The sequence below is a fragment of the Solanum verrucosum genome, unplaced genomic scaffold, assembly GCF_900185275.1.
Source record: "Solanum verrucosum unplaced genomic scaffold, falcon-dt-bn FXZP01000163.1, whole genome shotgun sequence".
NCBI classification, from domain to species: Eukaryota; Viridiplantae; Streptophyta; class Magnoliopsida; order Solanales; family Solanaceae; genus Solanum; species Solanum verrucosum.
This window is the reverse complement of record NW_026020379.1, coordinates 1,937,639-1,951,546: the sequence shown is the minus strand read 5'-3', so window position 1 is coordinate 1,951,546 and position 13,908 is coordinate 1,937,639. Positions and strand designations below refer to the sequence as shown.

Below are 13,908 nucleotides of genomic sequence, written 5' to 3'. Positions count from 1 at the left end.
TCATGAATTACACTAGCTAGGTTGGATAAACAGAGATACATGCCTCAGATTTTGAATGTTTCATTATCATATAATTGTTACATTCTCAAATTTTGCATGTTAGTATTTTAAGCTATTCAGCATTTTAGTAATTCAGTCATAATGTGTTACATACATATTCAATTGAGAGTAGACTTAACACTGAGTTGGACTAGGGTTCAACGTACCCGTATAGTCCCAGAACTACGTGCCCTTGTAGTTTTATAAGTCCCTTCGTGGGCATCAGATTTAGTGATCACACCAGTCATGCCTTTATACCCCTGGCAAGGCATATTGGGTCCTCTCGATGAGGCGTATACATCGAACTCCACGTTTAGCTCACGTGGTTTTATGTCAGTTAATAATAGCTCCCACAGTCAGACTCTAGGGCATTAGACCAAGTTTTCAGTTTATACTTCAGTATTTAGTTTTAGCATACTTTTTCATGATTAGTACTTGGTCATTGCATTTAGCTCAGTTTTTAGTTATATTTCAGCAGTTACATTTATTTTAGATTATGTTATTGCTCATTTATATTGGTTAAACTATATTTCATATCAAGCATGCTCAATCAAATTGGGTCGTCTGCCTTTCAAAGAGACACGTTTGGTTGTCACCTCGTACATGTTATGTTCAAATTAGATCATCCGTCTTTCAAAGAGACACGTTGGGTTGTCACCTCATTCAAAGTGACATGTTACATTCAAATTGGGTTATCCCTCTTTCAAGAGACACGTCAGGTTGTCACCTTATTCAAAGTGATATGTTATGTTCAAATTGGGTCGTCTGCCTTTCAAAAAGACACGTTGGGTTGTCACCTCACTTCAAGTGACCTGTTATATTCAAATTGGGTCGTCTGTCTTTCAAGAGACACGTTGGGTTGTCACATTTCTCTAAGTGGCACATTAAGTTCAAGTGGGGTCGTATGCCTTTCAAGAGACACGTTAAGTCACCTTGTTCAAAATGACACATTAGTCACATCATCCTCCTTTCAAAGAGGTACACTACCTTCATTGTGCAATTTTGAAAGTAACATCGAAGGTATGTGAATGTTTTTCAGTTTACAATCAATCCTAGACTTTTGTTTGTTATTTTCATCCCATTGACGGATGTAGAGTATTGTTCAAAATCTCTACTAACATCTTATATTGTTTTGTTCAAAGTTTTTCAAACCAAATTTGGGTTCGTCAATGTCACGCGCCGAGCCTACACCCTGGGCGGGACTGGCAGTCAAGAACCATTGATGGCCCTAAGCGAACCATTGGTCTGGCTTACTTACACAGCGGAAGACTTAACTCGTGAAAAAAAATACCTTTAAAAGTAAATTGAAACTTCTCAATAAACACTTAGAATGTATCAAGATAATATTCACTGGCCAAAAGTGGCAACTCAAGTCTCAACCATTAAAACAGGAAATAGAACACTCAAGAACTAACATATGATTGTCTATCTATGAAGCCTCTAAACAACTGAGAGGGATGTCGGGACAGGTCCACGACATCCTAATGAACTAACTAATAAAACTAAAAGCAATGAAAACGGATCCTCTGGAATGCAAAGAGGCTCACCAACAGACTCTGAACTGCTCACTGGATCATGATGCGCTGGATGTTTATCCTAGTTATATGTGTCTGCATCATAAATATGATGCAGGACAACTGTCATCAGTATATTGAGTGTACGAGTATGCGAGTTGGAATTCTAAATAAGACATAAGCTTGAAAAGAGTCTAAAAGAAACACTTACCTGGACTTTACTTAACTCAACTGAACTCAACTGATTTCAATATAAAGTAGTGTAAATAAATGAAGTATAAAGAAAAACTTTAAAACATGGTTTTCAACTCTGTGTATTTAGAAATACAATGACAACTATATATGTATGCAAAGATACAATATGAACTCTGTTTGTATATAAAAATATAAATATTTCTAATGTATATAAAAATACAAAATATTATTGTGGGAGTTTCTCTAACCAACAACCATCACTTAAGAGTTATAGTGATGATACATCGTTTTACCTCACGCTGCCAAGGACTGTCGTATACCTTACCGGGGGTATAGAACCCAACTCACTAAGTGGATCCACTAGTCTATGCTAAAAAGCACTAAAGGAATAATCTACAAATTATGACCCTTTTCTACTCATGATAGATACATGGTTTATGGGGGCTGTGAGTTGTCTCAACTCTCCCCCATATTGGTGCTCAATACTACTCCCAAAATATGATACTAGCTCTTATGTTTAAAAACATACTTCTTTCTGTGATTTGAGATAATTGCTCAAAAACTTAGCTCAACGGCTATCTTGAAATCAAAGTTTCCTCTACTGCTTTATTGTGAAAGAATTTACTCTTTGACTAAAAACTAGCCCAAAGGCTCTTTACTGAAAAACTAGATCAAATGCTCTTTACTAAAAAACTAGCTCAAAGGCTCTTTAGAAATCAAGGTTTTCTTTTCTTGTTTAAATGTGAAAAATATTTTAACTCTTTGGGAATACATAGTCCCCATATACTTTGAAGAAATGAACTTCAACTTTATTCTTTACTCAACACAAAACTCAAGTCTTAAAACAAGGTTAAATCATTTGTAAAAGACTTTTGGAAGACTTTATGAACTTCTCTTGACTTGGCTCTAAACTTCTCTTGACTTGTGTCACGACCCGATTTCTCAAGTCATGATGGCACCTACTATAACCCACCAGTAGGTAAGCCAACCCGTAACCCGGAACAACAAGTAATGGGTCTGAGGGTAGAAACTAAACAAGAGTAGACAAATAACAATATAAACAGGCGGAAGCAAACCAAAAACATATATATACAAATAAAGATCCCTCCCAGAACCTGGAAATCACTAGTACAGAGCTACTAACAAAATGAGTACAAGTCCCAAAAGTGGACAACAGAGACTGGACTGTCTCGAAAGGTAAAAGACAAGTCTATATATACAGATGGAGACTGAAATAGTACAAAACGTCGTGTGCTCACTCCCGTCTCCGGATCAGTCTGCTCCAAGCTCGATCAACGCTGGCTACTAATGCCCGGACCAGCATCACGAAATAGATGCAGAGCGTAGCATGAGTACCAAAACAACAGGTACCCAGTAGGCATCATAGGCCGACTGAACTTGAAAAGTAAAGGCAATATGAAAAGAAGGAATAACACAAACCGAAGGTCAAGAGCGGAAATCTAAGTAACAATGGAATGCACACGAGTGTATAAAGAACTAACTAAAGTAATCTATAAGCTAACTACACCTAACTGGACCCCCATAAGCCCAGAAGGTACACTCGTGCGCAAATTAAATAAAAACCCGAACGGACCCCCATAAGCCCGACGAGTACACAGAATAACTATAACTAAAGAGAATTGCATAAAAGAACCCAAGAACGAAGAACATCAAACCAGAACCTCAACCCTAATTAGTAGAATCTGACAGTACGGAGGCCGGACCTCGAACCGGATGCTCACAAGAAATACCCAAGTAACCAATCACAAGTAACAAGTATAAGAGGCCGGAACTCTAACCGGATGCTCTATATAAGTATCTGGGCAATAGAGGCCGGACCTTAAACCGGATGCTCTATATAAGTATCTGGGCAATAGAGGCCGGACCTTAAACCGGATGCTCTATAAAGGTGCCAATGTAGCTGCTGAAAGAGTCCTAATCGATCCACACTCATAAATGTCCATGGAACGCCGTCCATACTTAGCCAATCAATGTAAGTCCTTGGAACCAAATCGAAAATCAAATTCAAATCGCGAAGTAGAACTAGTGTCGCCGATGTAACTCGTGAAGCCGTAACATCGGGGAAAATAAGAATAACTAAAGTCGGAGCAAGCGTATCGCCTAACTAAGGCCCAAACTATCAGACTCAAGTCTGCTACACCAGTCTACAGGGATCTAAGTCGGCCGAGCGACGTCGGGGCAAAACTAAGGCCTATTGGATCCGAATAATGTATTTCTAAGGCAAGCCCTAGTCAAACCTAAACTAAGGCCCAACATGCTTCAAATAAACAATAATTAAGCATGCAAGCACTCCACATAGCGAGGAGGGTCCGTTAATAACACAAAGCATGCTCACAGTTACCCGATAATTCCCGAAATAGGCCGAAAACATGATTTCTTAACACCTATGTAGATTCAATGACTACCCAACCCAAATCCCAACTAATCAACATGCATTCACATTCTCGAGCTCAATCTAAGAGAGGGAAAACCGTAGCCTACCTTAAGCCGATCACACGCGCTCCAAAATCACTTTTCGGAGCTTTCCCTTTCGAACGTCCTCGAAACGCTGCCCCGCTATCAAAAATAGTATCACAACGTTATACGGTCGTTTAGACACCAAAATCACAACAAACGGAGACGGGTCAATTTTGGAGTCAAAACGGAAATCGTGGGACCCGCGCAGGAAATTCCGAAATTAACCCCAAAAGTGGGTCCTAACCAGTTCCCCAGCTCATTTCCCATAATGGGACACAATTCGGGGCTCGGGAACAACACAATATCAACAAGCAACTAAAACCCAATTTTTCTCAAAAATAGAAATGGGACAGCAGCTAATTCAGCGTTTTACCAAAAACGGGCGATCTACAGTAAAATCTAACAACACCACAATGTTCTCCTCGAAAAACCATCAAGATAGCCTCAAAAATCACCAAAATCGGATCTAAAATGGCTAAGAAAACAAGTCTCAAAAATTCCCAAAATCAAACTCACAAAAAGGGTCTGGCAGCAGGTGTTTTTCGAAATTACCTCAAACGGGGACTCCAAATCACTATCCGAGCTCACCAACACGTTGTCCTCGAAAAATCTCACAACTTAGCCTTTTGGATCACCCAAATCGGTTGAGAGATGAGAGAGAGATGAGGGTTTGAAGTTTGGGGAAATGGCTGATTTTCTGCAATAATTGCAGATTTCTGCAATTTCCAAAAATTAAAACTCCGACGGGGTGCTCCGATCTCGTTCGGAACCCCGTGCACGCAAACGAGATATGCAACCATACCAAATTCGATATTCCAGACTCAACGGCGCAGTCGAAATTTCCATCAGAGGTCATTTCGATAAAAAGTGGGTCCCACTTCCAAAAGTCATTTTAAGTCAAAACCCACAAAAGGGCTCGGATAGATATCGAAAACCTCCAGACACAAAAGAAGGGTCAATCTAGACCAAACTCGACATTCCGGAGCTAACCACGCTGACGGAATTCTCATCTGAGCGCGTTTACTCAAAATGTTGACCAAAGTCAAACTTAAGCCAAAATTCAAAGGCTAAAACGCCTAATCGCACCGACTCACACTGAAAACCTCGGGAGTCATGTCGACCATGCTACTAGCCTAAAATGACCCTTCCGGAGCTGATGAAATCGTCAGAATTGGATTCCGATGTCATCTTCTTGAACTTTTGATCGAAAATGATCGTTCAAGGTTCATAAGCTCCAAAACACAAAAACTCGCACCAAGACCAAACGAACGACCAGGTGACCGAACTGTCAGTCCCAGCAAGTCATAAATGACTTGGGGTCGCTATAGGAACGCTCTAAACGACACACAAAGGCAAGACACAGAAATGACCATGAGGGTCATTACAATATCCACTACTAAAAAGGACTTTCGTCCGCGAAAGAAAGGATCAAGAAGTACCTGAAGGCTCAAACAAGCCGGGAAACTGCTCTCGCATCTCCTGCTCGGTCTCCCAGGTAGCCTCCTCGACTGGACGATGCCTCCAACGGACCTTAACAACAGGAATGGCTCTCGAGCGCAATCTCCTCACATCTCTGGCTAGAATGGCAACTGGCTCCTCTACAATGTCAAACGATCATCCAACTCGACTGCATCATACTGGAGCACATGGACTCATCAGGAACATACCGCCGCAGCATCGAAACATGAAACACTGGGTGGATGGCTGAAAATACTGGAGGTAGGCCAACTCATAAGCAACCTCCCCAACTGTCCGGAGTATCTCAAAAGGCCCAATGTACCTGGGGCTAAGCTTGCCCCGCCTCCCAAACCTCATCACGCCCTTCATGGGCGACACACGGAGGAATACCCGGTCACCAACAGAGAATCTCAAAGGTCGACGCCTCTGATCCGCATAACTCTGGTGCCTACTCTGAGCCGTCCTGAGCCTATCCTGAATCACCCTCACCTGATCCAGGGCCTCCTGAAGCAAATCTGTACCACGCGGCCTAGGCTCTGTAGACTCAAACCAACCAACTGGAGAGCGACAACGCCTACCATATAAGGCCTCAAACGGGGCCATCTGAATACTAGAGTGGTAGCTGTTGTTGTACGCAAACTCCGCCAAAGGCAAGAACTGGTCCCACTGACCTCCAAAATCCATAACACAGGCCCGCAACATATCCTCAAGGACCTGAATAGTACGCTCTGACTGACCATCCGTCTGTGGGTGAAATGCTGTGCTAAGGTGGACACGGGTTCCCAACTCCTCCTGAAAAGCCCTCCAAAAGCTGGAAGTGAACTGTGAACCCCGATCTGAAATGATAGAAACAGGCACGCCATGAAGACGACTACCTCCCTAATGTAGATACGAGCCAACCTCTCGGCACTGAAGTAGTATGAACAGGAAGGAAGTGTGCTGACTTGGTCAATCGATCCACGATGACCCAAATGCTGTCAACACCTCTAGAAGTCCGAGGCAACCCCACAACGAAATCCATAGTGATACGCTCCCACTTCCACTCCGGAATGGGTAATCTCTGGAACTCGCCACCAGGCCTCAAATGCTCGGCCTTTACCTGCTGGCAGCACAAGCAACGGGAAACAAAGTCAGCAATATCTCTCCTCATGCCACTCCACCAGTAATGCTGCCTCAAATCACGATACATCTTCGCTGTGCCCGGATGGATAGAGTATCTAGACTCATGGGCCTCAGAAAGTATCAACTGTATCAAATCTCCAACTCTCGGAACACAGATGCGGCCGGCAAATTTCAACACTCCATCAGGATCTAAGGTAGCCTGACCACCATCACCCGCTAACACTCGATCTCTAAGGGCCACCAAGTATCATCCTCAAACTGGCAACCACGGATCCTATCAAGCAAAGAAGACTGAACTCCCATAAAGGCCAAGACGCGTCTAGAATCTGAGATATCCAACCGAACCATGCTATTAGCTAAGGACTGAATGTCCAAAGCTAAGGGTCGCTCCTCAACAGATAAGAAGGCTAGACTACCCATACTCACTGCCTTCCGGCTCAAGGCGTCCGCTACCACATTCGCCTTGCCCGGATGATAGAGAATAGAGAGGTCGTAGTCCTTCAGGAGCTCAATCCAACGACGCTGCCTCGAATTAAGGTCCCTCTGGCTCATGATGTACTGAAGACTCCTATGATCGGTATAGATCTCACATCGAACTCCATACAAGTAGTGCCTCCAAATCTTAAGCGCGAAAACTACCGCCGCCAACTCCAAGTCATGAGTGGGGTAGTTGCGCTCATGGATCTTAAGCTGCCTCGATGCATAAGCAATAACCCGGCCCTGCTGCATCAATACACAACCCAAACCAACGCCGGATGCGTCACAATAAACTGTGAAGCCCTCACCCTCAACTGGAAGAGTCAATATAGGAGCGGTGGTCAATAACTCTTGAGCCTCAAAAAGCTCGCCTCACACTCCTCTGACCAAACAAAGGGAACATCAACACGAGTCAATCGAGTCAACGGGGCTGCAATAGTAGAAAAGCCCTCAACAAAGCGTCTGTAATACCTGCTAGTCCGACGAAGCTCCGAATCTCAGTAACTGAGGTGGGCCTGTGCCAATCACGAATAGCCTCAATCTTCGCCGGATCAACCCTAATACCCTCCTTGGACACCACGTGCCCCAAGAAGGCTACAGACTCAAGCCAAAACTCGCACTTTGAGAACTTGGCATAAAGCCGCTGATCTCTCAAAGTCTGGAGCACTATCCTCAAATGCTGCTCATGCTCACTCCGGCTCCGCGAGTATACCAGTATGTCATCAATGAAGACAATGACAAATAAATCAAGGTATGGCCTGAACACACGTGTCATCAAGTCCATGAAGGCGGCAGGGGCATTAGTCAACCCAAAAGACATCACAAGGAACTCATAGTGGCCATAACGGGTCCTAAATGCAGTCTTAGGGATGTCTGCTGCCCTAATCCTCAGCTGATGGTACCCGGACCTCAAATCAATCTTAGAAAACACGGCGGCACCCTGAAGCTGATCAAACAAATCATCAATACGAGGCATGGGGTAACGGTTCTTCACCGTCACCTTGTTCAGCTGCCTGTAGTCAATACACATCCTCATAGTCCCGTCCTTCTTCTTCACAAACAGAACAGGAGCACCCCAAGGCGACACACTCGACGGATAAACCCTTACCTAAGAGATCCTCTAACTGAGCACTGAGCTCCCTGAGCTCTGCAGGAGCCATCCGGTAAGGCGGAATAGAAATAGGACGGGTGTCGGGCTCCAAATCTATGGCAAAATCAATGTCACGATCTGGAGGTAGCCAGGTAGGTCTGTAGGGAACACATCTGCAAACTCTCTAACCACAGGAACTGAGTCAACTGAAGAGTCATCTCTACTCACATCTCGCACATAAGCCAAATAAGCTAAACACCCAGAAGCAACCAACCGTCTAGCCCGCATAAAAGAGATGATCCCTGTCGGTGTGTGACTATAAGCACCCTGCCACAACACTGGGGAAATGCCAGGCATCGCTAAGGTAACAGTCTTGGCGTAGCAATCCAAGACCGCATGGTAAGGGGATAACCAGTCCATGCCCAGAATCACATCAAAATCAACCATATCTAGCAGAATAAGATCAACTCTAGTATCACAACCCTGGATAGTCACTAAGCAAGACGCAATATCTGATCCACTACTAAGGACTCACCCACCGGGGTCGAAACATGAACTGGCTCTGCCAAAGACTCAGACCTCATACCCAATCGGGGAGCAAAATAAACAGATACATACGAGAATGTGGACCGGGATCAAATAATACTGTAGCAGGCTGATGGCATAATAAAAGCGTACCTGTGATAACATCGTCAGATGCCTCAGCCGTCGCCCTCGCCGGGGCTGCGTAGAAATGGCCCTGAGCACCTCTGCCCGATGCATCTGATCTACCACCTAGCCTGCCTCCTCGAGCTCCGCCTCTGGTACCCTGTCGGCTGTCCCGACGACCCTGGTCCTGACCACCACCTCTAGCTAGAGGGGGCACTGCTGAAACTGGTCTAGGTGCAAGGGGAGCTGGTACAATCGCTCCTCGCCCTCGCCGGGGGCACTCTCTGGACCAATGGTCAGGAGCACCGCAATCAAAACACCCCGAAGCTGAACGCCCTGAAGTAACCCGACTGCGGTAGGAAGGGAGGGAATCTGATCCCCTCGAACTCTGGCCCGTACTAGGACCACCCTGGTGATACTGGCCTCCCTCAGAAGCAGGTAATGCCGCCTGAACAGGACGACTGGACTGACCCTGCTGGAACCTCTGCGGGGCCTATCATAGGAGTCTCTCCCTCTAGTCTGGGACCCGCTGTAGCTGCCCTGGTAGCGTGCCCTCTTATCGCTGCCCCCTTGGGCCTCGCGATGAATATGCTCCATGGATCGGGCATGGTCAACTACATCAAGAAATGAACGGCCGGCAGAAACTAAATGCTCTGTGTCGACCCTCAGACGGTACCGCAACCCACGTACAAAACAACGAACTCTCTCCTCCTCCGTGGGTAGGATCATGGTAGCATGTCGAGACAACTCATGGAATCTCGTCTCGTACTCTGAGACGGTCATAGGGCCCTGCTCCAATCTGGAGAACTGATCACGAAGCCTATCCCTGACGCTCCGTGGCATGAACCGGGCTAAGAAAGCCTCTGAGAACTCACTCCAAGATACAGGAGGCGATCCAACTGGCCTGGACTCTCGATACGAGCGCCACCACTGCCTGGCTGGCCCACGAAACTGATGAGCAGTGAAGTCGGCTCCTCTCGACTCCAAGAGGCCTAATGACTGTAGCTGCTCCTGACAAGTAAGCTGGAACTCGTAGGCATCCTCCCCCATCGCCCCTGAGAATATCGGCGGTGCCAACCTCTGGAATACCCCGAGCATCTTCTGCTCGCGCAGTGGCATCTCCCCGTCCTTTAAGTCTGACACGACCGCCACATGAACTGGTGGCGGCTGAACCTCTGGTGCCGCTGCGGCAGGCTGACCCTGCGGCGCTGGAGCTGGTGCTGGTGCTGCTGGGGCTGGTGCCTGTCGCATCTCCCCAATAGCTGCTAGTATCTGAGTCAGGAGATCATGAAGATCAGGAGCTGCAGCTGCAGCTGGTGCAGGTGGTGGCTGGGCTGGCCCCGGCCCCACCGGCTGTGGAGGTACATATGTGCCTGAGGCTCCTCCTCCCTATCTCGGGCTGGTGCTACGGCCCTGCCTCGACCTCGGGGTCGGCGTCTACCCCAAACTGAGGCTCTGCCTACAGACCCGGGGCGCCACCCCTGGCCGGGCCACCTCGCGAGCGAGCCATCCTGCGAAAGAGTGAAACAAGTGAGATTTCCAGAAACCAATAAGACACACGATGCACGAAAGCGAAACAAAAGAGGAAATTTTCCTAAGGACATCCTGTAGCCTCCCGAAGATAAGTTACGGACGTCTCCGCACCGATCCGCAGGACTCTACTAGACGTTAGCTCTGTACAAGTGAGACCGATAAACCTGGGGCTCTGATACCAACTTGTCACGACCCGATTTCTCAAGTCATGATGGCACCTACTATAACCCACCAGTAGGTAAGCCAACCCGTAACCCGGAACAACAAGTAATGGGTCTGAGGGTAGAAACTAAACAAGAGTAGACAAATAACAATATAAACAGGCGGAAGCAAACCAAAAACATATATACAATAAAGATCCCTCCCAGAACCTGGAAGTCACTAGTACAGAGCTACTAACAAAATGAGTACAAGTCCCAAAAGTGGACAACAGAGACTGGACTGTCTCGAAAGGTAAAAGACAAGTCTATATATACAGATGGAGACTGAAATAGTACAAAACGTCGTGTGCTCACTCCCGTCTCCGGATCAGTCTGCTCCAAGCTCGATCAACGCTGGCTACTAATGCCCGGACCAGCATCACGAAATAGATGCAGAGCGTAGCATGAGTACCAAAACAACAGGTACCCAGTAGGCATCATAGGCCGACTGAACTTGAAAAGTAAAGGCAATATGAAAAGAAGGAATAACACAAACCGAAGTCAAGAACAAATCTAACTAACAAGGAATGCACACGAGTGTACAAGAACTAACTAAAGTAATCTATAAGCTAACTACACCTAACTGGCCCCCATAAGCCCAGAAGGTACACTCGTGCACAAGTTAAATAAAAACCCGAACGGACCCCCATAAGCCCGACGAGTAACAGAATAACTAAACTGAAGAGAATTGTATAAAAGAACCCAAGAACGAAGAACATCGAAACCAGAACCTCAACCCTAATTAGTAGAATCTGACAGTACGGAGGTCGGACCTCGAACCGGATGCTCACAAGAAATACCCAAGTAACAAGTATATAAGAGGTCGGAACTCTAACCGGATGCTCTATAAAGGTATCTGAGCAATAGAGGCCGGACCTTAAACCGGATGCTCTATATAAGTATTGGGAAATAGAGGTCGGACCTTAAACCGGATGCTCTATATAAGTGCCAATGTAGCTGCTGAAAGAGTCCTAATCGATCCACACTCATAAATGTCCATGGAACGCCGTCCATACTTAGCCAATCAATGTAAGTCCTTGGAACCAAATCGAAAACCAAATTCAAATCGCGAAGTAGAATAGTGTCGCCGACGTAACTCGTGAAGCCGTAACATCGGGGAAAATAAGGATAACTAAAGTCGGAGCAAGCGTATCGCCTAACTAAGGTCCAATCTATCAGACTCAAGTCTGCTACACCAGTCTACAGGGATCTAAGCGGCCGAGCGACATCGGGGCAAAACTAAGGCCTATTGGATCCGAATAATGTATTTCTAAGGCAAACCCTAGTCAAACCTAAACTAAGGCCCAACATCTTCAAATAAACAATAATTAAGCATGCAAGCACTCCACATAGCGAGGAGGGTCCGTTAATAACACAAAGCATGCTCACAGTTACCCGATAATTCTTGAAATAGGCCGAAAACATGAATTTCTTAACACCTATGTAGGATTCAATAACTACCCAATCCAAATCCCAACTAATCAACATGCATTCACATTCTCGAGCTCAATCTAAGAAAGGGAAAACCGTAGCCTACCTGTAGGCCGATCACACGCGCTCCAAAATCACTCCTTCGGAGCTTTCCCTTTATGAACGTCTCCAAAATGCTTCCCCGCTATAAAAAATAGTGTCACAATGTTAACACGATCGTTTAGACACCAAAATCACAACAAACGGAGACGGGTCAATTTTGGAGTCAAAACGGAATCATGGGACCGTGCAGGAAATTCCAAAATTAACCCCAAAAGTGGGTCCTAACCAGTTCCCCCAGCTCATGTCCCAAAATGGGACACAATTCGGGGCTCGGGAACAACACAATATCAACAAGCAACTAAAACCCAATTTTTCTCAAAAATTAGAAATGGGACGCAGTATGCATTTACTAAAAACGAGCGGTCTACAGTAAAATCTAACGACACCACAATGTTCTCCTCGAAAAACCACTCAAGATAGCCTCAAAAATCACCAAAATCGGATCTAAAATGGCTAAGAAAACAAGTCTCAAAAATTTCCAAAATCAAGGTTACAAAAGAGGTCTGGCAGCAAGTATTTTTCGAAATTTACCTCAAACGGGGACTTCAAATCACTATCCGAGCTCACCAAACGTTGTCCTCGAAAAATCTCATAACTTTGCCTTTTGGATCACCCAAATCGGTTGAGAGATGAGAGAGAGATGAGAGTTTGAAGTTTGGGAAAATTGGCTGATTTTCTGTAATTTATTGCAGAAATTTCTGCAATTTCCCAAAACTTAAAACTCCGACGGGGTGCTCCGATCTCGTTCGGAACCCCGTGCACGCAAATGAGATATGCAACCATACCAAATTCGATATTCCAGACTCAACGGCACAGTCGAAATTTCCATCAGAGGTCATTTCGATAAAAAGTGGGTCCCACTTTCAAAAGCCATTGTAAGTCAAAACCCACAAAAGGGCTCGGAAAGATATCGAAAACCTCCAGACACAAAAGAAGGGTCAATCTAGACCAAACTCGACATTTCGGAGCTAACCACGCTGACGGAATTCTCATCCGAACGCGTTTACTCAAAATGTTGACCAAAGTCAAATTAAGCCAAAATGCGAAGGCTAAAAGACTTAATCGCACCGACTCACACTGAAAACCTCGGGAGTCATGTCGACCATTCTACTTGCCTAAAATGACCCTTCCGGAGCTGATGAAATCGTCAGAATTGGATTCCGATGTCATCTTCTTGAATTTTGATCGAAAATGATCGTTCAAGGTTCATAAGCTCCAAAACACAAAAACTCGCACCAAGACCAAACGAACGACCAGGTGACCGAACTGTCAGTCCCAGCAAGTCATAAATGACTTGGGATCGCTATAGAAATGCTCTAAACGACACACAGAAGGCAAGACACAGAAATGACCATGAGGGTCATTACAACTTGACTTTTAACTGATCTTAACTTGACTCTTAACTTCTCTTGACTTGACTCTTAACTGATCCTTGAATTGAATTATGGATTCAAAGATTGTGATTTTGTGATAGAAAAGATATCATAATGTTTATGAATGATTTTAGATGGCTAAACATGAGAAAAGATCAAGAAATCACTGTCTGGAAGCAAGTCCGCGACGCGGAGATGCATTAAAGTATATGGTTGGAAAATAAATTTTGAGGCAGAACACTCAGTGA

The 13,908-nt window shown here is 45.2% G+C and overlaps 1 protein-coding gene and 1 pseudogene across 5 annotated transcripts in view; one reads left to right on the top strand and one right to left on the bottom strand.

Annotated features, from left to right (window-relative positions):
• Positions 1–13,908, top strand: part of LOC125839081 (actin-depolymerizing factor 10-like) — an 858,671-nt gene that overhangs the window by 568,340 nt on the left and 276,423 nt on the right. The gene's annotated exons all lie outside the window — the stretch shown is intronic.
• LOC125839065 (uncharacterized) lies at positions 5,609–13,126 on the bottom strand (annotated as a pseudogene).